Source organism: Patagioenas fasciata, chromosome 2 (genome assembly GCF_037038585.1).
Source record: "Patagioenas fasciata isolate bPatFas1 chromosome 2, bPatFas1.hap1, whole genome shotgun sequence".
Lineage (NCBI taxonomy): Eukaryota > Metazoa > Chordata > Aves > Columbiformes > Columbidae > Patagioenas > Patagioenas fasciata.
In genome coordinates this window covers 53,190,292-53,215,850 of record NC_092521.1, presented here as the reverse complement: position 1 = coordinate 53,215,850, position 25,559 = coordinate 53,190,292, and the positions used below count along the sequence as shown (strand labels likewise).

The 25,559-nt window shown below is 39.1% G+C and overlaps 1 protein-coding gene across 3 annotated transcripts in view; it reads left to right on the top strand.

Annotated features, from left to right (window-relative positions):
• Window positions 1-18,324: 18,324 nt before the first annotated feature.
• DLGAP1 (DLG associated protein 1) overlaps window positions 18,325-25,559 on the top strand; it is a 408,595-nt gene continuing 401,360 nt past the window's right edge. For all 3 annotated transcript variants that reach the window (XM_065832405.2, XM_071804221.1, XM_065832404.2), the window contains exon 1: window positions 18,325-19,196. The gene's annotated coding sequence lies outside the window, so the exon portion shown is untranslated. The remainder of the gene's footprint in view (window positions 19,197-25,559) is intronic.

The window sequence follows — 25,559 nt, the reverse complement described above, 5'->3', positions numbered from 1 at the left end:
TGAGAATATAAACCAGTTTTGGAAAAGAGCCCATGCATCATTAAAGAAGTGGAAACTATACCTTACAGGTAGAGATTCTCCTTCTCTGGAGACATTCAAAACCCACCAGGACACATTCCTGTGTAACCTCATCTAGGTGTTCCTGTTCCAATAGGGGGATTGGACTAGATGACCTTTCGAGGTCCCTTTCAATCTCTAACATTCTGTGTGATTCTGCATGTGATTCAAAGACCTCAATCAATTTAGCTTATCAAACAGAAGATTAAGGAGTAATACTATCAGTCCGTAAGTGCTGCAAATCAGATAAAGGATAGTTCTGTCTAGAAAACAAAGAGTAATTATACAAAGCATCTGGAAGCGAACTTAAACATGATGATATAAACATTTGTGTCATGAGGCTGACATCAAGCTAATGTGCCAATTTGAATGGGATAGATGTTATTTACTGAGACTTATAACTAAGACTTGTGATAGACCCTGTACAAACAGTAGTTCTAAAATCAACATTAGGAGCTTTTCTGGAAGGTGTGCTTAACTTCAGCTCCATGTATTAATTAATGAACACAAATGATGTTTGGAGAAGATTAACTACACTCTCTCAGCTGGTCTTTCAATCAGTGAAAACTGTCGTCTTCATTGCTAGTGAGTTGAATGACCCAAACAAAATAATAAAATAAAGAGCTAGAAAAAAAGGTGAAATGTAAATTGAAAAGATGCCTCTTTAAAAGAAAATTCAATTTCCTTTCCGACAAATATAGCACGTTAGTTGAATTCTAATTCTTCAGAGGGATGATTCATCAGTGTTCTTCAATTTCTGTGGGGGGGTTTGAGAAAATCTTTACCAAGAAATGTTTCATGTCTTTCTATTTGGGTAGAAAACTAGATATAACCTTTGGATAGAAATTCTTCTTAGTTTTAGTGGAAATTGATTACTGAAAGTTAAATGAGATTACTAAATCAGTCTATATGTCTGAAATAAAAATCTTCTGCCCTATTTGTAAATCATTAAAGAGAAAAAAATCAGTTAAACGATCTTTTACTGTTTTATGAAAGCCTATTGTTTTAGATTCATTTTATTTGCAATCAAGCTACTTTCTTTAAACTACTGCATTTTAAAATGGAAGTATTCTTAATATTGATATAAAACAGCATGCCAAAAACTATTTTAGATATATGGAGTTTAACTCTCGATTGCTTGTGTTTTAGCTCCACTGTTCTTTCTCTATCTATTAAATTCCTTCTCCACTTACAAAATGGTAAGTGAAGTAAAGGAAATGGGTTGACCTTTAAAATGGAAATTCTGTAGTGATTAGTTTCATGCTTCTGTGCATTCCTGTGTTGTTTGATTTTGTTTCAGCTAACTGCAAACCATTAAAAATACTTGTTAAAAACAAACAAGTAAACAACAACAACAAAAAACAAAACAAACAAACAAAAAAAAAAACAAAACAAACAAAAAAAAACAAACAAAAACCCAACTTTTTATGCTTGTTTTTATTAAAAAGTCCTAAGTCAAACAGTTTTCTTTTCTGACTCATTTTGGAAAGCAAAATCTAACACATCAGTTCTGTGTCCATAGAGTCAAAATTATCTCTGGAAATTCATAGATGTTGATCATGTAGTGACACAGGACAAGGATTTAAAATCTAGGATTTTTCTCCCTGATACCTGAGAGACCATAAGTGCCCACAGAAGTAGTTCCATGTTTAAAATGGCTGGAAACCTAAAGATTACAATAGGCTGAGCTTAAAAATGTCCTGGGGCTTCACATTCAATGTCTACAATGGACTTCTTAACTCACAAAGAACTGGTAGTGAAAACACAAACTTTCAGAGAGGAACTGAGATTAGATTTTAAAAACTGCATGTGTAACTTAATCACGTGGAAATCTCTTGTCCGCAGAGATTAACTGGGAGGACTTCAAACACTAATTCTTCAGCCTTCCACCTTTTATAGAAAGTTATAACCAGATATTTTCTAATTTCACCTCTCTCAGAAGAGCAGAGGAATGCTCCAGCTGGCCTAATTGGCTTATATTGTAAAGGTCAGCTCCTGGAAAATCCCATGGAACTGAAGTACAATTAATGTTACAGTTCTAAGATATAGAAGCATAATGAAGAATTTCAAATACTGTTTATGAAGTAATACCTATGAATAAATAACTTTATTTAAAAATCTATTTGTAGCTAGAAGCTAGCCAAAAAATATGCAAATCAAACAGAAATTATGCTATCAGTCTGTGGTAGGATGTCTTAGATCCTACTGAAGCAAAAAGGAACTGACAATCTGAACTTCTGTGAAAGCATTACAGGCTAACTCATTCGTAACAGATCTCGTATGAATTAGGTAGCATAACAGAGTAACAAAGAAACACATTGTTACTGAGCAAATCAAATGAAATAGAAAAAGAAGCAGACAGTTCTCAGCAAATAAGGTAAAGTTAATACCCATGAAATCAACGTTGAATAAGGCCCAATTTCTTTATTTTACTTTTCTTCTCATAATGACCAACAGCAAAATGCTATTGGTCGTAATAATATTAGTTATATAGGATATCATCCAACATACCCTTCCCCCATTACTCTTACAATTTCTAGTCAAAGACAGCTTTAGTCCTGTATCTGAATATCAGGACATAGAAACTCAGTAGAAAGCTATATATATTCATTAGTGACACAACCAGCGTAAGGTTATCTCTAAAGCTTGCACTTAAATGCTTAACTTGGACTTGCCACAGGTATTTTGATTCACTCAACTCCTACATGATAACCTAGACAGCAGACTTAGCGTATAAATGTTCACAGCAGAAGGTGAAAGCAATTCCTTTTGCCACTGCCACCCAAGGACTTAGAGGTGACATGTCACAGCTATCCCACCTGTCAACCTACTGGCATGTTTCCTCTTCCATAAATGTCCACATTATTTGTGCCTCAAATATCTTCTTTCGCATGGATGCAGAAGAGGTCAGAGCCTTTTTTATACAGGCAGAATAATTGTTTGTGCTCTTTCTCAAAACACACTGGTGGTGTTTATTTCTCCAGGAATAAGGCTACCTCTGTGTGAAACTAGCTATAGTACATGTCCATCATGAAATGATGCCTTATCAGCATATCAATTCGAATTTGGAAAAACTTATTTATTTGTATTATGATTATCTATTATCATTATTATTACTACTACTATTATTACAAAGACCCCTAATCCAGCAAACTTTGTTGATATGTTTGTGTGTTTGTTTGCACTCATATTATAGATTTTGGGATGTTAATGGATGTTGATATCAGAAAATAGTGCAAGTTCTCTCCTTTGAGCTTTCTTAACCCCCCCAAAAAAAAAAAAAAAAAAAAAATTCAGGATTTTTCAACCAAGATGAGATACAGAGGATGCTGTAGGAATAGGAAATGAGATATGTTTTAAGGAAATAGCTGTAGTTGAATAGTCAACATTTCTGCTAAAAGTACATTTATTTCAAATGTGAACGTTATGTCAAAATGTATTTTAAATAACTTCATTGTGTCAGGAAACTTGTTATTCTTTGCCATGAGGTACGTCTGCTCCCATTTTTTTCAGATTATAGTTCTTCAGTACTCTCTAACTAGGTAAAGACCACCTGGAAAACTTACTTTGGTTCTCTAAGCAAGACATCAGGTCCCAGATAGGCTGATGGTTTCATTGTACTCACGGTCAGATGATGCTATTAAAAGCTGATTTCTTCTCAGAACATCTTTTTTGTCCATAACTCTCATCCCATCTGGACTCATATTTCACGCTATAGTTAATACTATCCATGTTGGAATTGCTTAAGTTCATAGCCAGTACACTGGGGAAATCTGCACTTACAAAATTTTCTCCTGGTGGCAAAACAGCCATCATTAGTTCAACTCCCCTTGTAGGCAGAAAGGTTGTACACAGAATACTATACAGTTGTGTATGTCGGAGAAATTAGATGGAGGAATTACACACCTGAAAACCAAGAAAAGCATGAAAATAAGTCCATCTTCCTTTTTCTGAGGGGTGCAAATAACATCCTTACTTATGAGCAGACAAAGGTTGGAATGTATATTGGCATCTAAATAACTGCAGTGTACAAGAAAATTCCACCTCTCCATTTTTTGCCATAAAGCATAATGTAGTTCTTCTATAATTCCTATATTTATTAGATAACAATTTCTCTTTTACTCACATTCTTTCAAATATACTCCTATTGTTCAAATCCCCAAAAAGTCTATTAAAAGCTAAACATAAATTCAAATACGTTCTGCTACCAGCTTGAGATCTATTAATAAGACACTTCGGTCTAGTAAGTTTACAAGCTGATAAAAATTCAGTTCCCGTTTATCGTATATTTATTTTGCAGTTTAGTTTTTAATACCACGTAAATTTTATTTTTTTCAGTTAACTATATGTAACCCTCCTGGGCAATTAATTATTTTGAAGACACCCTCACATGTTTTCTACTAATTCACAACTTTTAAATGTGAAAAAGCACTTCTAAAATATGTGCATATATAGATGTACTGAAACAAAAAACTGAGGTGGACTGGACAATTATATTAACAAGGGTCAATTCTGTAGATTTTTCATCTTCTTTCCTTGCTAGCTATCTTTATTTCTGTTTTTAATATGTTTTTTGTAAATACTGTGCAGTTAAACTTTTATTTCCTTTCATTGCACAGTTCGTTTTCCCCATCTAGTCACTGCTGAATATTCTAATGGTAAAACTGAGAACAGTAACTTCACATTTGATTGTAGTGGAAATGCAGTGCACAAAGGCAATTGAACATTTCAGCTTTCCCCTGCAGAGCAACAAGGTTCTAATATACTCTGTTGTTCAGTTGTGGGTTGCTTGGTGTTCTGTTTTTTTTGGTTTTGTTTTTGAAATTTAGCATGAATGCTAATGATACTTTGCAATGGTGTCTTTGTATTTAAATGATACAGTTAGAAAAATCATCCCTTTGAGACACCATTAGCTGAAACATTTCTGCAAAGTCATAAAACTTGCTTCCTGTGCTTGATTTAAAAAAAAAAAAAAAAAAAAGGAGGAAATTACATGCCTTTTGTAGCTATTTAGAGAATCAGACAACACTATTAGCTTCTGAATGATTTAAACTGTTGGTTTTAACCTACTGCATTTCTGTACCTGCTGAATATGCATCACCTACCTATCTCGAACATAGAGGTCCCAATAAATGACATAAATGAGCTTTATGACCCTTCTAAATTATCACTGATTGCTCTTGTTTCTGTTTGCGTGGATCTACTGCATTTGCTTTCAAACACAGTGTACTAGGGTATATACTACTGACTGAATGGCAAAATTGTTTCAGAGAAAATGCTTTCTTTACATCAGCAGTGTGAATTTCTCAACTTACAAGCGAATCATAAAGCTACATTTTTGATTACATAAACACAAAGACATTTTTAACATACACTCTTCTTATGTGTTTATTGAATACCACTTTATTTATTGAGTAATTCTTACCTGTTTATTTTCACACACTGCAAATGCCATTATAATGATTTAGCACTCTTCGTTCAGTAGAAGAAGGAATTGTAGAAAAATCACACAGGATGTTTTGTTAAATAATTTTTCAATAGGACTCCCACTTTTATTCTCTATGCCCCTGCTTATAAAAAAAGAAAAAAATGTGCAAGGTCACTGCTATTAGTAACCGTGTCTTTCAAAAGAGTGAAAAAATAAACCTCTTTGTGAGGAGCTGTATCCATGTCATTGTTTCTCTTTCTCTGTGTATCACCCTTTCTTAATTTCAATTGTAACATTTTTTTCTGAACAGAATATTTGTGACATACATAAATCCAAGCATTGTTATCTGCATCTTGATCATGCATAACTATTCCCTATCTTAGTTGCTCCAGCACATACAGTAGAGTGAATGACGCAGAGTTTGGCAGAGATTGAGGTTTGGGTAAAAGCTAATTGGTAGAACTAAAAATGAAAAAAAAAATAGAACAGACCCTGAAGTTGAAGAAGGCCACTGAAAGAAGTGGTGTAACATTACCTTTTCTGTGGACACAAATTCTTTCTTTATAAAACAGCTAAAGATGTCAGGACTTTTAAATTTAATATCAAAGTACTCTATTTCAGAGGAAGACATGGGCTTTGGTTGGGAACTTCATGTAATTTAGGGCTTTACAGTGCTTTAGTGTTGTAGGATTTAGTACTTCAGTACTGAGGGCTTAGAAAGTCATCTACAGTCTAAGCAAATGGAGTATGAGATATTGTGCCTGATTCCAAAACAGAAACCATTATTTTCTTCTCTTTCAGTATTGGCTTACTGCTAGAAAGGCCACTTGAAGGCTTTTCTTGGCCCTGGTGGTGCTCGTAGGGGTATGGAGGAGCAGACCTTGCAGTCTTGAAATGGCAGTGGTTCACTTATTGTCAGTAAAAAGAACAGCAATTCTTCCTCTATGGTCAATCCAGCACCTTCCGATGGCTCCCTGGAGCAAACAACCTCATGCCAGGTCATATTGGCACCTTGTTTCTCTGGAGGTGGCAGCTTCCACCACCTGCTGGAGTGAGAGGCCATGCACTGCAGCAGGATACAGCCCTGGCCATAGACAGAAGGTTGTAGAGGTTCAAGAGTACATCTTGAGCTTTATGGATAAGCTGCTTAGGTGGGGAGAGAAATTAAATTTAATGTTAAGTTAGCTAAGGAACAAGAAACTGTAGGTATGAACTAGTAGCCTAGAGCATTAGCCATTGTCTAAACGTGGTGAAAAGACTGTCCTATTTTATTTTGTCAAGTACGTACATATGTCCAGAATGACCTAGGAAATACGTATTTATTAACTTCTGTGGTAGATGCGCCCCACCCCACCCTAAAGCATCAGTCAATGGACCACTATGGTCATGCACATATCCCTTGGTCAACAGAGAGGGCCCTTGCCTAATGAAATACCTTGGTCGAGAGAAGTTTCTGGACTAGTACCATAAATGACCACAGCTCAGATTCAACTAGGGTATGAAGGGAGCCCACCAGAAACCCTCACTGAGTTGGTCTTCCTTGGAGCAATGGATCTCCAGTCAAGGATCCTCCTCCTTAGACTGGCTATCTAAGGAGAGTTCCATGAGGACTGAGATACCTTGCCTTATTCATAAATGATCTTCTGGGTAACACTGAGAGTCCTCACCTTGTATGAGTGGAAAGATGAGCATTTGGAGTCATCACTCTAGAGTTCTGGGATCTGATCCCTTAGTCTTAATAGGCTGTGCAGTAATTGAACTAAGCGATACCTGAATCTGTGTTTTATAATGTTGTCAGAATGCTGAATAATTTTTTATAAACCACATTTCTAGCTGGTTTTCTGCTAAACAGTTCTGGTTAGAATAAAGTCTGTTTGGAGCTTATTGCATGCCTAAATTGATTTTTGAGATGCCTCTGTGCCAACTTTCTACTTTCATTTTATTTCATCTTTTGGTTCCACATGAACATTGATAAAGTCCACAGAAATTATTTCAACAGTGTTTGAAGCTTAAGGTTTAGCACTTAAGAGGGTACTTATTCCATTCTTTTGATACAATCTCTTGATACAAGGGTAGGCATTCTTGTTTAAGAAAAAATGTAGCTAACTAAGCACCAATGAAGCCTGCTAGAGAATGGCAAGTTGATGAACTGCATTTTCAGCAACAGTACAAGGAGCTTCTCAGAGGTCAATAGTTAAAACTGCAAGTACTAAATTGAGAGCATATCCTACAGGATAGAGGCCAAAACATACTTCTATAAATGTTTACACTTATGTTCCTTACAAGTAACCTCAATGGCTATCACTGAACTCAGAACCTGCATCTGGAATTTGCTGTGAACTGGTTGCTCAGAGCTTCAAACTCTCAGAGAAATAATGGGACCTTATGGGTTGTACTCCATTTGTACCAAACTAGGAGTGAGACTTGTGTGTGCTTCAGTGTATAAATAAAACATTTTTGCATAGTAATTTTTCTAAGGGTATGAAGAAAGCACCTCAGCCTATGGCAATAAGGTTACTTTAAAAATCTTACACAACTTTTCTCCCTGTTCTACTATATCCTGCTTAACAGTCCTGCTGTTGAAAACTCTACCACTGTGTACATTTTTTATCATCATACATGCTACATATTACTTAAACATTTGAAGATGTAGACAGTTCCATCCCAAAATATGTGAGTCCCTGTGGGAAGTCCTTTCCAGATAAGGGTAAATTGGGCCATACGTACCACTTTACACTTGATTAATGTGATGCTTGCAATAACAAATGCAAGCATTAATTCTGATTAACTTTTATTGCACTGCTAGCACATCCTTAATTTTAAAACTAATTGGCCTTGCTCTTGTGTTTAGATCTGTTGTATAAAGTGTAGTTGTCCATGACTCCAGCTGAAGCCTTTGCAGGCACATAGATTATGTAAAAATTTTAGAGCAATCAGCTGGTTGAACTTTTACCCAATCACTTACGCAGATCAAGCTCTTGTTCAATATAGAGAAAATTCTAGATGCAGAAGTTTTTGACACCTTTCCATACAATGCATTTTGAAAATGCATTTTTAACTGAATTCTGGATGTTTTCATCCATATTTAGAAGCTGGAATGGATGCCCTGAGGCCAGTTAACAAATTCTCAATGATAATATTAATAACATGGCTGATATTAAAAAACTCTTCTATTAGCTGAATGAGTAAGTTGGCCTTAAGCCTGCAGTCTTTCCACTTTGGTATACAGTTAGTTGCAGAGCTCAGCTTTTGTTACCTTGGCTAGTTTCAACCTCATTCTTTCCTTGCACTCTCCTGTTTTTGTGTGTGCATCTTTTGTCTCTAGACTTGTTCTCGCTTTATTAGCTCTCTGACAGATATGCTTTACTTCTGTCTTTGCAAACCACTTGGCACAGGAGAACTGGTCATCTTGAGCATGGTCCTTAGGCATTAAAACAATATGAATATTAAACAATCTCTTTTCTTGAAAGCAAACTACTATATTGGGGTGTAGCTTTTTGTGTGCAGAAAGCTGTTTTGAGTACATGGGATGCAGAGGGATTATATTTGCAATATATAGTCCCTATTACATTCACAGCAATGTTAGAAAATAAACAGGCACAGCATCACAAGCAATTGAGAATATATTTCTCAGGATTCATGCTACTTTTAAGTGGCACTTTTTATCTTATCTTATGGTGTGTAATTCCAGGTGGATGAGAATGTATGTCTTCCTACTGTCTGCTGACAGCAGGAGATAATTCATCATCCAGTAAATCTCTTTCCATCCTCGGTCTTGGCCTAAATTCAGATTGTCCTGGGTCCAGAATACACTGGCTTTAGCTAGATCAGCTTGTAATTGGCCTTTGGCTAACACCTCTGTGAGCCCAGTCTGATACTGGGTTGTAACTATTCAAAGCTGGTTTATTTGATGCTCACTAGATTAGTTTGTTTTCATGGAAAATGAAAAGAATAATTGATTTTCTGAGTACCTTTCAGGCTAGGTTTATTTTTTTTTTTTTAAAGTAAATCAAATTCTTAGACCCTGTATAAGAAAAAAAAAAAAAAAAAGGCAATATATAGGAGACAACCTTAGCAGCTCTTTTGACCTTGAACTCTATGATTTGCATCCCTGAATGAAACTCTGTCTCCTTCAAATAAGCACCACTTTCTTCTGTCAGTGAAGATGAGGAAATAGCTGCTGGTCTTGTGTTCAAAGTCACCCAGGAGGTGTAGAGCAGTTCATCTGTTACGAAAAGTTTAAAGACAGTCTGTTGTTGGTTCCTATAGTCTGCTGCATTCCATTTAAGAATACTGGATGATAATCAGACTGTAGAGACAAAACGAAGTACAGGACACCACACCCATCTGTCACAGAGACACTGATAATAGCATTTAGCAATCTCTAGGATTTACTCCTTACTTTAAGGCTGAAAAATAATCTATTGAAATATGTATGTAAATCAACACCAAAAAAAAATCTTTGAATAGGCCTATTTAGGCTTCCTCCAAACAAGTGTTTAAGGATGGAGAAATGGGACTTTCACAGCTTCCCTTAGGAGTATGTTCCAGAGACTAATAGAAACCCAGTAGAGATGAAGTTAATAGGTCAGATTGGTAACTTTAAGGAAACTGTAAGGCATTAAAATTTTCTCCCTTCCATTCTCAGGTCTGTTTTCCACAACTTTTATGGTAGAAAATGAAATATGATACAATTAAAACAATGGCATTTTTTAACATAAGAATCCTTTCTTCAAAACTACCACTATTAGTCTTTTTAAAGACAAAAGCCATATATTACCACTTTTTATTCTTCTTAACCCTGCAGAAGCAATGTATCGGTGCAAGATAGAACTGTTTTTTATGTGGCTTAAAGAGCAACATTATGAAGTACTAAGTCTTACTCCTGAGTCTTTGCACCCTTCAGTGATGCAGAAAGAACAACATATGGTTTTCGATCACAGCTTGAGACAGCGGTTTAAAAAAAGTTTGAATAAAGAAATGGAGAAGAAATTAACACAGTACCCTGCAAAGCTATTGGTAGTAACGTCTTTTGACATTTTACCTGTGCTTAAAATATTCTGTCCCCTTTGTTGATCTCTGGTCATCCCATTGGCTTTTGAATCCTCTCGATTACAACAGTACATTTAATTATCAAATATTACATTATGTGATTCCTTTATAAAAAAAAAGATCAAAATGGAACTTTTTCTTGCCTTCAGCTGCTATCTGTGGTAGTCAATTATACCAGTTTTATGGCCTCTCTGTGTCATTGAAGCAGCAGAGAGAAGCTACAGAGCAGAAGGTCTTCCCCAAGGTGTAAATAATCACCAGATTGCTGACTAAGTTGTACTGTGGCACTCTTCATAAATTGGGGAATCTGATAGCTTGTTGTTGGTCAAACTCTTGCCTTACACCACAGTGTTGGGCAATGTGCAATTTGCTAGTCTTGCTTTTGCCAAAGGTTTCTGCCTTCAGAGACACTGTGTTATATATGCACAGTGATTTATTCGCAGGAATTTTCTGTCCTTTACTGAAAGCCATTTTATCACTAAAATAAAATTTAATCGGTATTAAAAAAGGAGCAAATTGGAGGTTTTATTTTTATTTACAAGCTTCTAGGAATGAAATGTTACCAGGTCAGATCAAAGCTTTTGGTGTTGGAGCTTTGTTGTGCAGGAACGATTTATATAAGAATGCTGTCAGGTATATTTTATTGTGGCCTCCAAACAACTTTATAAAATATGCTGAGCTGCACAGCACTTTGTAAAGATTGCACTTGCAGATTTCCAAGACTGTGCTAGCTCAACTGAAGACTAATTACAGATTAGCTGGTAGCTAGGACACTGAAATGGAAGAAGCTCATAAAGATTTCCTCTTATAGGAGTTATAAACCTTGTATCTTCCCCCCTCATATTAAAAATCTGGAGGTTTTTTGTGAGTTCAGAAGTCTGCTTCAGCTGTTTGAAGTAAGCCTACAATAGCAGGAGTACGCTGACCAAAGTAACATTGACTGGCTGCTAGGAATGGGAAAGGATGCTGTCAGAATACTGGTCATGTGGGCAAGGGCAATGACATTCAACAGCTGCTGGCTTTCTGGTGATAAACCAAGCATGCGGAATAAACTATCCTCCTTGCTTTTGAGGGGTAAACACAACACCACCACCCCAGATACCTGGCAGAGGCTGCCATAAAGAGTGTAGCAGAGAGTCACTTGTTTCCAACACACACTTTTTTCCATACTCATTAACAGAGAACTTTTGAAAAGTGTATGATTTTTCGTAACTCCTGTAACAACATGAATTATATCTGCATGTTTTAACAAGGAAGGACTTATCTGGAATACTGCAGGTACAATTCAGTTGATGAAATGCAAAAGTCTGGGGATTTCAAGAGATCTGAGGAGACCTCACTTCCTAAATTCCTAATATTAACACAAAATTTTTAGCATGGCCTTCCATGCTAGGACCCTGTCTTGTGAACAAATGTATAATTGTACCACTACCTGAAAGCTTTTTTCTACTTGAGACAAAAGTATGTTGGAATATGTTCTCACATATTTTTTAAAATATCATAAGTAGCTTCTTCCTGTGTTGTCTTTGGTTTGTCTTTATTTAACTACAGACCCTCCACGAAAGATTATTTTTAGTTATATTTACAATGTGTTATATGCAGGTCAGTTTTAGGTACTTTACATATCACTGATGGAAAATAGGAAATAATATTTCCTATAATCTGATAAGATACTTTATTCTCCTACTCTGCTGCTATCTTCATTGTAAAAAAAGTCAGCAGGAGTTTTACAACGAAGATAGCAGCAGCCTGCTGACTTCCATGGGAGGAGAAAAAAGTTTTAAATATTCATGTATGCTACCTTCCATGATGTTATCAGCTCTTTATTGTGCCTTAAAATAATTCCTTCCTCATACTTGACTAACACCATTGTTGATGTAATTATTAGACTTTCTGAGTCCAGTTCTGTTAGAAGTTTCTGTTGAAAATTCTCCTCAGAAACACCCTCTGAGGTATCAGCGTATCTTCCAGGCACGAAGTGGCAAATAATCGAGCATGTTGGAAAAATACAGGTTTAATCTTGAATTTTGGGACCTTTAGACAGTTGTGTAGTATTTATTACTTGATTTATTTGGATTCACAAGAAAGAATGGTGAAAAACTATTAACAAACCAAATTGTTGCTTAATTTTTCCATAATGTCAAACAAAACCAAAACCAACCAAACAAAACTCTGAGAAATGAACAATTTCATTTCTAAATTTGGGATGTCTTTCCTTCTCCTTTAATGCACATTTCATGCTCAGTTCCTCTTAGGCTGGGATTGGCTTAATCAGAAGGCAGAAAACTGCTATCTCCCTGCCCTCTTTTCTGTGTAAATGACAAGATTATTGAACAACATTGAATCTGGACAAATCCAGTTATCACTCTCTTATGTCCAACCATTTATGGAGAGGGAGGGAGTTGAGTTGTCACATCAGAAAGCACTGGTGAATGTTCTTAGGACTTCTCTCCAGGACACCAGCGATTCGTATGAAGGCCTTCTTTTTAAAAATCTATAGGTGGCTGAAACAGACCAAGCTAGAGACAAATGATAACCTACTGTTAAAATCTAAAATCAGAATATAGGAGGCCAGCTCTTGTTTCTGCCTCTACTTCTACTGATACTCAACTTTCTACCTACAAAATGGAATAATAAGTTTTATTTTTTCCATCATGATTCATGCTGTATATCATTAAATTATTAATTATTTAGGAAAAAAAAATTGCTTTCAACAGTCATTGTCTTCAAGAGCTTTTGAAATTATAACATCACTAGGAAAATGAAGCCGTGGTCTCAGGTTGTATCTCAGGTGACTATTGTGGGCTCTTTGATGTGCAGTTGGTCTGTATAGAGAATAAGTATCTTCCACTGCTACCTGTTGTAAGAAAGGAGTAATCCTAGCTCACATGGTAGAGACTGATGGTTTCTGTACAAACTAGTCACAGTAGTTTTCAGCTACCTCTGATTGCTCTGTGCTATTCGTGCTGCCTGTTCAGGAATTAATGCAGACATAAAGTATAATTTTTATCTAAAAATACCTCAGTTAAAATCCTAAGTGAGAGACAATTTTCTACATTATTACTAGTCTTTTCATTCATATAAAATCCTTATAAACCTTTCCCAATTTCCTCACATTTCTGTAAAGTAACAAAAATACTCCTATGGTTGTATTGCACTCCACTTTAGAGTTATTGCTCATACTTAAAACCCATGATATTGTAAGTTATTATAGCACTCCTTAATTAAGAAATTGAATACACCTCCTTGATGCAGATGTTTACAAACCGATTTGCACTTTGCCATTCTTTCAGGGTTTTGCTATACCTCAGTATCTGAAAAGTATTCTAATTCTACTGAGGGAATTCCATGGGCTTATTGGTTTGAACTAATTTTTCCTCCTCTATGCTTATTCAAAATACTGCTGTTGATAGCACTGAAATACATCCTGATACCTGAAAATCGTGGCAACTTTCTTGTTTTTAATACCAAACAAAGATTTGGGGGGTGGGAGGGAAGATGTCATTCTGAAATCTTCTATTTTACAACTTCCAAAACAGAGACCCTGTTGAGAAGCTACTCAAGACAACTTCTGACTTATTTCCTTGGAGAGGTTGAAAGTCACAGATTCTATGGAATTTTGTGTCTGACAGCCTAAAGGTCACAAGAATAATACCTTTTTAAAAGTACTTGTTTTACTTCTAAATCATAAAAGAATATGTATAAATTGTAAACCCATGCTAATCCTGAAGGGTTTTTTTCTCTGTATTAAGCAGTTATGCTGAACTGACACTGTATTTGGATTTCTTGCTACTCTTCCAATTTTTTTGGATGAGTAACCAGGCCTTTTACTGGTGAGTAACCAGTAACCTGAATAACCAGGCCTTTTTATCACCCTTCTTTGACCAGTCAATAGTCAATGTGGTTGTACAAGGTGAACTGAAGTCTGCTTACATTTTCCTTGGAGGGCACCTGTCATTTAGGAGTCACTCATTCCATGCCCTATTAATTCCTTCATGTTATCCGTTAGGCCAGGGAAAGGAATTTGCTGCAGTGTTTTTTATAGCAAATAATTAGGTAACATGAAATGAGGCAACCCACACAATTCATCCACCTAGGACATTGCTGCCCTCAGTGTAACCCAATAAGATATGACAGACCTGCAATGGGTGTGGTTGATACTAACTCTTTTCAGTAAAAGACATTTATAGTAGTTAGGAAAGTGAAAGTATTTTGAGTAACATTTTCTAGGCAGACGTCTACATCGGAGTACTCAAAGGGAGAGGAGAAAGCAGAGTTTCAGGTTAAATGACTCTGCCATTAATCAGACTAGGGGTAGAAGCCACCAAAGTTATTCTTTTGCCCACATTGAAGACACCTTTACAGCCACTCTCAGAACGCCTTCTTGCCTTGGAGCAATAGCTGATGCCAGAAGGGAATGAGAAGAGCACACATGTGATCTTCATCTTTGTAAATCTGACCTAGATTGGGTGAAGGTAGAAGTGAACAGAGAAATTGCTATCATCTACTACGTAGAAGACATATTTTGAGTCTGATAGTGAAACTTTCTTTACTATACACCCTGAGCAGGCCTCATCCTGCCCAGCTCTCATGGTGCCCTGGTGATGTGTGTGCTTGCTCAGCTGGAAAATTTAGCATGTTCCAACAGAAACTGCTCCCAATGCGCATGAGCTGTTGTGGTGGTAGGTGGAAGAAGTGAGACAGAGGGGAACTGGGAGAATGTCACTGCTGTGTGCTCCATGTTTTGGTTGTTTTGCTAATGCCCACTCTGTGAGGAAAATGAAAATAAAATATAATAAAAACGTGGTACTCTGTCAGTATCGCTACTGACAGTGAAAGGTAAGTATAGAGGCATGAAAGGTTACAGTCAGAAAAGGATGGAGGGTAATCTTTTTGTAATGCACTGGAGACTGACCAAAAGGATTTAGATATGAAAGGTGATGAGGCTATCTACATAGCTACAGGCAAACACTATCAAAGCAGCACTGCTCAAGATTTTCAGCATCTCTGTGATTAATTTAGATGCCTCTTCCCAAGAAGTTAATGGAAGACATCTATCTTAAAATCTCAACCATTGCTTAGTCATCATTTTGCATGTGTCAACAAACTGCAGACAGCAAATTTTACGATCAATTATTTGAAGTTACAGGGAAAAAAGAAATTTTCTTGCAGACAGTGGCCATCCAGACCTTCATGCTTGTAAGCCTTGGTCACGGAAAAGTGTTTCACCGACAAACGATGCCCACCAACAGCTGCAGTGGCTCTAAGGCTTCGTAGCGGTTCCGATCTTCTCTCCAGTAGAGGGCAGTGACAGACAAAAACTAACCGTATTTTCAAACTCTTAAAAAATTGTAAGGTGGTAAATACTAGCATTTGGAAGAAGTTCATGTAAGAATGCATATAGTTTAATTAGGTAGTAATGACAGTTGATATGATGACCTCTTTCACCATCAGTCAAACCAAAGAGAACTTCCTCCAAGACGAAAGTGTGAGTATACTATATAATAAGCACATTTACATTTAGAGTTATTTGATAAAGTACAGATGCTCGAAAACACTGAGCTATTTCATCTCACCAGGCTGTTTAAAATATTTCCTTTCTGATTCCTCCTTTTCCAACCAGAAAACTATTTTAGAACATTTTTCTTCCAAGCTTTGCTTTCTTCATTTGTTTCTTGTTCACCAAAATTTATTTACTGTCCTTCCTGAAACCCTCTGCTTCACAGCCTCTCAGTTTTCTTCACGTGTGCCATCTCTCACACAGCCCAGAGAAGTTTCTTTGCTCCCGTCTTGGAAATCTCCCCTCCAAGCTGCATGTCTTCTGAGACACCCATGAGTACTACCAGTACGGGTAAGTGTTGTGCCTAAAATCAAAAGAATTAATGGCCCTCAAAGACCATCTACATCATTATGTAAAGCAGCTTGAATTTCTTATTTCCTCCAAGATGCAGATTCCTCTAGATCAGTTCAAGAGAGAATTAACAAGGCTTGCCTCTCTCCCCACCTCGGCCCAGCCAGGCTGAAGTCAGGCAGACAAGGAGCATCCAGAAAATTGATTAAATGATTTAGATTGACAATATGGAGTGCAAGTAAAAAAGGAGCAAAATCTCTGTGATGGCTTTCATTTTGAAGTCAGGTAATTGTATGCAAAAAAGTCTCCTCTTTACTCCTTATTCTATGATCTTCAAAGGAAATTGCATCTACTTCATTTTCAGCAAGTTTGAAGCACGAAAACATTTGTTTTCACTACTATCTAGTTCTACTAATTAATGTAATCAACCCATTTGTTATAAATATTTTCATAAAACTATCATACATAACATGACTAAATCTACTTCATAACTTCACAGACCTATTGATGGCAGGTTAAATCTTCACATAATTACATAGGAAAGATTATATAAATTCTAGAATGAGATCTTCACAGAATGTCATATCTTAAACAACAGATTATGCCAGATTTGAAAGCAGCTTGACAATCAAGTTCATGATAACAAGTCAAAAAATTATTGCTAAGAGGAAAACTAATATACTGCATAAGATACTGCTGTGTGTGTAAATACCAACCAAAACAATAAACTCTGTACTATTTAGCTTATTTACCTGAATTAGCTCAGATTCAGCTTTGTGTTTTGGTTGAAGAACGAAGAGGGTATGTATGCGTTTATATGAACAAGTTATATGGCTTCGGGGGGCAATTTGTTTTTTAGTGATGTCATACTGACGTGATTTATACAACTTTAGTAAAAACAGATTTGGTCCCTTTTGATTTTTATTGCAGGACTTCAGGGAAGTCTCAAAATATTTTACTTGGAACAGCTAAATCTTAAAATGATGGACAATCTTTTCAGTGATTTCCTCTCTATACCACCTTTTATGTCTGCAAGTAAAAAACCTCACAAGAATTATTTTTAAATACTTTGCCCATATTTTTGTCATTCAATTGTTTGGTAGCTTGCTAATTAACATAATCATCAGTCATCAGGATTTCCTAGCCTTTGTAATTAAAAATGTCAATAACACTTCTTCCTTTCCTCCTTTTTTAACCTGAGACATTGGATCTGCGTTGTCCACTACAAAGAAACAAAAAATTAGTAGAAAAGTATACCTAATATCCCCAACTTTTTTTTTTTTTTCATCCTTGTCATTTAATAAACCTTTTTCTATTGCTAAGGTTAACTTCTAGTCCATACATATTACCTGTTTTATGCAAATAATAAAACATCACAGGCATTTCTCACAAACTTTTCCTCATTTGGGGCTTAAAGAAATCACATCTTGAAACTTGCTGGCATGACCTACAGTAGATTTAGGACTATAGAATAATTTGTTCATTCTATTTTAGGTCGTTCATGAATTTTATGTCAAAATCTCATATATATGCATGTATGTGGCTATATCTCCAAAAGATGGATATAGTATTTACTATTTAGCAAATACTTTATTTGAACATATTATCAGGGTTCAAATATCTTTTAGTCACATACTGTGGCTGAAATTTGAGTGTACCTGATTGGACATGCGAGTCTGAGGGTGTCTGCACAGTGGCCTCGACTGGTATAGCCTTTCATTGTGAAATAAGTTTCAATACAAGCAAAAATACAAATTTATAGGTACATCAACAGTTCTCACAAACGCCCAGCCGGCACTTAGCGCCGCCACCCCCTGCGTCCCCTCGTCACCCAGCCGTGCCTCTGGTCTCCCCACGCACGGAAAACGCGCGACCCGTACTCTTTGGGGTGGCGCCCCTGATCTGTCTCTGGCTGCAGCAGCCCCTCAGGAAAACGCCGCGTCCCCCGGATACCAACCGCGCGCTCCCCGGGGCGCAACGCTGCAGGCAGCCTCTTGCCCTCCCCGGGGCGGCCGTGGCCGGTCCCGGGGGGGCACGATTCGGTGCGGCTCGGCTTGCCTCCCCCTCGGTATGCGCCGCAGCCCCGTCCCCCGCGGAGGCTGCTCGGCAGCCGCTCAGCGCGGCGCATCCCCGCGGCCCGGGGCCGCTTTCCAAGCGGAATTTTGGGGGCAGAAACGTGGGGCTATTTTTTTTTCTTTCAGCTGCTTCCCACCAGACTCCGGCAGCCCGGAGTGCAGCGGAGTCCCCGAGAACAGAGGCCCTGCGGGGTCTTTCCCGAAGGCGCGTCCTTGGGAGCGGCACGGGAAGGGCGGGCGTGCGAAGCCGGCGCGGAGGGGCAGCACGCCGGAGACTTGCAGTGCCCGGCTGCCGTAGTAGCGAGCTGCTCCTCCGGTGGTTGGGCTGGGGAGCGTTGGGCTCCTCCTCCTCTCTCCCCCCCAAGCAGTGCACAGCCGGGCGTGTGACTGCCTAGTCTCCCCCCTGTCTTTTTTTTTTTTTTGGTCTTTTTTTTTCAGTCTTTTTTTTTTTTTTTTTTTTCTCCATGGGTACACACACCGAGATACGCACATGACAGTTACTTCGGTGCAAGAGACGGTGCATCGCCAGGAGGGCTGTGCTTCCACTCCGGGCACGCACACACACACACACACATACACACACACACGCATGCTGCTGATGCTGCTGCTGCTGCTGGAAGTCTTTCTACACGGGGATTAGCAGCCGCCTCTCGTTCTCAGTCTGTCTCTCCTCCTTTCCTTTCCCTTCCTTTCTCCCTGAAACGCTTGACTGACGGACACCGGGCATAAAAAGGTAAATGCTTGTGTGCTGTTTGCTGACAATACCGATGGGTGATGGTGTTTTGGCTGCGCCGTACGCCCTCCGCTCTCTAGGCAGGCAGCCTGCCCTCCTGCCGCGTCGGCGGCTGCCGCTGCTGCCGCTCCCCGCGGCTCCCCGGGTCTCTCCTCTTGGGAGATCGAGTTTTGCTGGGAGAGGTTTGGCTTCTCCCCCAGTTCCCCCTCAAGGTCTATGAGACAGAGAGGTTCCCGCTATTACACTCCTAGCAGTTGCCACCGCGGGCTGCCAGCGTGTGGGAGTGCTTAGTAAAGGTTTCGCGGGATGAAGGTTGCGATTAATTGCTGTGTGCGCGGAAGAGAGCGAGCTTTTCGCTTCGGCAGGGAACCTGTGCATTATTAATCAGGGCTGGAGAGTGGCAACGGGAGGACCAACCTCTCCCCCGCCTTCGTTTGCTGCATCATTCAAATGAGTAATTTCTAGGTGGCCTTGCGTTGCGGGGCTTTCGTGCCCTCCCTCCGCAGCTGCTGAGGGTTGCCATCCTCCTTCTTCTGCTCCGGGGGCGCCTCCTTGCCCGGGGAACGAGCGAGCGAGAGGCCGGGGCAGCCGCCGCCCCTCCGCCCCGGGCCCCTCGCCTCTCCGGACCGGCGGGCCGCGGATCCCCGTCCGCAGCCCGGTGCGGACTCCACAACTAGTTGTCGACTGCTGTTCGGGCCGACGTTGTCCCATGTCCCTCCTTGTCAGGGCAGGAGAAGCAGGGTGAATTTTTCCCTCCCTCCCTCCCTCCCTCCCTCAGCAAAGCCCGTGTGGTGCGGGGATCCTGTGGAACCGAGGTCCCGCACCGAACAGCCCCGCCGAAGGAGCTGCGTCCCGCGGAGCTCCCCGGACCCCCATCCAGACTTTTATTCCCCGGAGACACGGCTGCCTCGGCAAGTGTTTCAGGACGGCAGTACAAGGGAGGGAGGCGGTGTCAAGGAGTCTGCGCTGCCAGGCCGCTCAGCAAGCGGAGCTCTCCTACCGACGCAGGGGCGAGGTCGGGCGGGGCAGGGGGCTCCAGGCAGGCACAGCCCCCCTTCCCCGGTCCCGTCGTGGCACAGGTGTCCGTATTTAGCAGCGAAGAGCTGCGGTGACCGCCTGGGCAGTCCCAAGAGCGGGGGAGAGGAGGGTTAAAATGTGCCCCCCCCCACCTGGAGGTGTGGGTTTCTTTCTGCTGTGCCGGTGTGTGTCGTGTCCCGGGCGCGGTACCGCGCTCCCTGTCGTGCAGGTGCCGGGACCGGGACCGCCGGTGCCGCCGTCCTCCCTCCGCTGGGGAATCGAGGCGTTTAGCGAGGTCCGTTATGTAATTATGGCTTTTTTTTTTTTCCCTCTCCCCGCCTTCTTCTTGTTGCTGTTACTAAACCCGGCTCGGGATGACAGCAAGGAAACTGTTACACCGTGTTTAGCTCTAAAGGAGGTTCATGGCCTTATTTGATCTTGGAGAAAATTTATTGAGTGATTAATATTTAACAGGGAGCACTTCGGTTTCCCATGTGATTGATTTTTGGGTGATCTAGTTTCATTCATGTTGTTTTCTACACCTGTCAGGGATACGTAAATACACTGTTAAAGACAGGAAGCAAAAATAAAATAGTAACAGGAGTAAAAATGTTGAGAAATGTAGCAGACAGAATATTGAGTTAGTTATTAAAAAAAAAAAAAAGTAGGTGTTTAACCTTGTAGCTTACTTAAAAAGCTAGGTGTGCTTGCAGGCATGGTGTATGCACAGCTGGTTATGTTGGATTTGATTTCAATGCTACTACACCTTTAAAAAGGCAGTACTAATTTTTACTGGGATGTGGGTCCAGTGTACACCCTTGAAGTATTTCCCCTCATTTAAAAGATGTTGCGAGTTTGATCGGTGTTCACTCATCAAAAAGGTCCAAAAGTCCGAAGGATAGACATGTAAATGTAAATCTACTGCTGATAGTAATGATTACAAGAAAACTTGGAACTTTTAATAGTCACAACATATGTCATTCTTGTCTTCTACCAAGCTTACTTGTCTGTCTGGTAATGTGTACTTCAGAACCATTGGAATTAGATAGTGTAAATTAATGAAAACGTATCAGACCGAAATTTGCTGTTTGTTAGAGAGTTAGTCAAGTAGTTTAAAACCAAAGAGAACAAATCCTCCTGAATTAAAGGTGTTGGTTGTAGAGGAGTTTATTTATTCATTTTTCTCACCAGAACTGTATGTTAAATATACTTGTTTAATTCAAGGCTCATTCTGGTCTGTTTCTTGTGGGATTAATGCTTGCGAGCATATCGATCTAATTTGTTTGTGTTAGTCTGCAATGTTGTCCTTCATGTAAAGGTGGTGCATCTCAGTGCAACCCTGGCTAGCCGTGTTGCCACCTGGAAATACAAAAAGAACTGCATGAATAATTAATGAAAAAGTATAATAAATAAGGGCAGTCCTGTTCCAAGGAACAGTAGTAAGAAGCCTCCACACAACTTTTTATTGTAATTTTCATTCCAGTCTCATACATTCCAGTAACTCAAGTTTTCACCCAAATTGTAATAGATGAAATTCCCTCAAACTGGCATTGCCATTTTAAGAACATAGAGCTCAAGGCACTTTAACATGAGATTGATAGTTTATTCAGGCCTTAATCTCTGTAACCAAACTTGATTTTTACAGCCTACTTTGTATTATTTCTCAAGATTTAAGAAGGCTATTTTTAACAGGGGCACATAATTGATACTTGTTCTCCTCTTATGCCAATTTTTGCACTTGTGCACAAAGCTCATCCAAAGAAACCTGAAAAGGGGATCTCCATGGTAACGAGAGAGAGAGAGTATTTTCTCCGTCACTATAGGTCAAGACTAGACGCCTACCCATTCCTTAACTTGTAGCAGCGTTCATTGGCACCTTCCTCTTTGTGGTTATTTTGTCTACTGTGGTGTGCACTTAATGTTGTCTGATGCTTCCAGAGAGCTGCTCGTGAGAACGATGCTGCACTGGATGAGCGCAGCCTCTGTGTCTCTCCCTACTCTCCTCCTCCTTTCTGCTTGCATCTTATTTCAGGATTTCTCTACCTATATGATTTGACTATAGGATTTCAGGAAATAACTTGTTTCCCCCATCAGGCTTTTGATTTTAGGACTTGTGGCTTTAGGTGTGTCTAAGACCTGACAACCTTACTCTGTTTCAGACAGTAACTTTCTCTTTCTTTCATTTCTCTGTACTCTTTTTGGACAGAGTTTCCCTGTGATGTCCCAGAGGTTTCTAGCAGTCAACCTCTTCTTACTAGGAAGCAGGGCTTAATTTTATTTTCTGAGTCAGTGGATGATATGTGATACCAGGATTACTGTCTGGAGATGTTCATGATAACAAGAGTTTATTTTGCCCTGACTCTTGCCATCACAGAGCAGTAATACGAAGCACTGCTTTTTCTCTGGGGTAATTGTTGTATGTTGTGGATTTTTTTAATTTTTTGTCTTTAATCTCTCTTCTTTGAAGGACTGTCTGCCTAGGCTGTGTCTCTGTCCAAGCACTTTTTATTCTGGATGATCCTGTAGTCAGATACTTTAAACTCTCACTGAGGAATAGAACGTATTTTCTAGTCCCCTGTTCTTTTCTGTATTCAGTTTTAGTAGCTAAGATCTCATGAGAGGATACCAAATGGCTTTTTAAATGGCTCCCTTAGGCTGCTGGTGCACCAGGTCTCTCTGGGCATATTTCCAGTTCTTTTGCCTTTCCCTGTGATACAGCTCAGGATAATCTGAAAACATCTGCTAGAGCAACCATCTTAATGTAAGACAGCAGTCATCATTTGTCACTGGGCAATATGTCATTTGTGACTCTCTAATTGGAAGACAGATGCTAATGCTGACTTTGGCCTTCTTAACTTGTCTTGTTGGCAGATTGTCTATAGAAACGCTTTGTAGTGCTTTGAAATAATGCAGTATATTTCTACCTTTATGTATCTTTATGTTTCTGAAAGTATTGCCAGTTTCATTTGAAAATCTGCTCAAGAAACTGTAATGGTAGCAGGTAGTACATTTGTAATCTGGTTTGCCAAGTAAGCTTGACTTTGTGCGTATCTTCAGTGTCTTCTGCTAGATGAGAGCCATTTTTGAAGAGTTGCTTATGAGGCTTTTCCTTTAATTTTTGTATATGAGAAATTTCTGATCTCTTTCCATGTGATTCCTTGTCCCTGTACTGGTAGCGTTTCAGTGAATGTCCCTCATCCCAGTTGTTTCCCTCCCTTTGAGAATTTCACCATCACCTTTAACTAACTGAAGAGGTTCTTCATCTTCTGATTTCTCATACTAAAGAAACTACAGATTTGAGAAATGGGTTTCTGATTGTTTGAAGGAAATGTACACTTCTGGATATCTAGATCCAAGTTTTGAACCTCAGTTGCCATGGTTCAGATGGCAAAAGTGTGTGGTACAAACTCATAACCAAATATCTCAATACTTACAGGTGATATCTTGTATCTAGAAGGTGCTCTTTTTAACCTTTGTGGGCCCAATTTGAAGGTAGGTTGGCAGTAGCTTGGGTTGACTTGCAACAGTCTTAAAGTTTCAGCTTCATAATACCCTGATGTGCTGATATGGTGCCTGTGCTAGAACCAGTCAAGGATACCTTTTTTCTTTCTTTTGGGAAAGGAGAAGATAAGGGCATGGCGATCCCAATTTATGATGATGATGATGTTTATTATTATTATTGGAAACATGCTTGAAAGTCAATTTGATATTCTGGTCATAAATCATCACTGAAGATAATACAAAGGGCATGCTGATAGCATGGCAGCTGAGTTACTTTTTCAAATGAAAGGGAGTGTTCTTTTCCAGCCAGTTTTCCAAGTGTGACTTCTGTGGCCAGTTCTGTGCTTGTACACACTTTCTTCCCACGTGTCTGTTTAGTTTTGTAAATGGAACAGGATAATATCTGTCTGATTGGAATTCAATAAGAGACAATAATTAGCAGTCTGTCTTACCTTCATCATGGTGACTTCGGTTTTAACAGTGTGCATCCAACATTGAAAATCAGCACTGTTTGTCTCTCACTACTGTCCTGGGCTTTTCTTTTGTCTCGTCATCAGAAAAAGAAAACAAACAAACAAACAAAAACAAACAAACAAACCACAAACAAACAACGACAACAAAAACAAACCAAACAAACAAAAGAAAAAAAACAACATGGAGATGAAATCCAGGCTTCTGGGATTTGGTAGTGGTCTCAACAGTACCTGTTAATGCATGACCAGACAACAGGCAGTGTGCATCTACCTTTGTGCAGCATAGGAGTCATAGAATGTCCTGTGTTGGAAGGGACCCACAAGGATCATTAAATCCAACTCCTGCCCCTTCATATGACAACCCCACAGTTCACACCATGTGTCTGAGTGCGTTGTTTGAACTGAGAGTCAGTGTGCTTCATGGACACAGGGAGTCTCACAGATGTCCCAAGTGCACAAGAATCTCCATTATATTTCTGTCCTGCAGCTGAAAGAATGTCAGACTCACATAGGGTGAGCTTGGTTTAGTGGACTGTAGGAGAACACAGCTTCTAGTTTTGTGGCACTGGAACTGCATTGGTGTGAATGGTTTGTAAGGATATCACAGAACATTCTTTGTTCTCTTCAGTTTGTGTCTTCTGGCTATCTATTCATCAGGTGTAAATCTCAGGCATCCTTCGGTCCTTTAAAGTTGTCAAGAGCTCTACAGCTGGTTAACCATATTTTTGGTGGGGTTTTTTTTGTGACTGTCTTTTAGAACATCACTAAAATCCATTATTGGATCCCATTTTGTAAGAACATAGCATAAGAAACCATCCAGCTAGCTGTTCCCTCTAACGGATCTTTGCAGAGAAGTGCTTACTGTCAAATTTATATACAGTTTTGTAAATATTATTGATGTATATCCAAATGTAGCTTTTTAGTGGCAAGGGGATGGTAAAGTAGAATATAATTGGGGGTGGGGAGATCACTGCAGCAAGGAATGAATGAGGTAGAATCAGTAGGATTCATTTGAATTTATTTTTATCTTGTAAAAGTGAAGTATTGCAGGCATTGTGATGTCAAAACAATCTAGTCTAAAAATAAATGTTGATTCTGTAATTCTATTCGTGGAAGAACTTAGCAACCATAAAATGTGTTATTTGGCAAGACTATTTAAATGGATTTCTGAGGAAGATCATCACAAATACCTAGGTGTAGATGACCATCCTAGATCTATTGGCTTGTAGAACTCATAATAAATATATTCATGGTATATGTTATTTAATAGCAACAGTGAAATAGTGCTAGAAATTACTAGATTAGTGGTACTTTGTGAAGTATGCTATGTGTAACACTCTATGAAATTAAAGGCTCTAGAAGAAGAGACAAA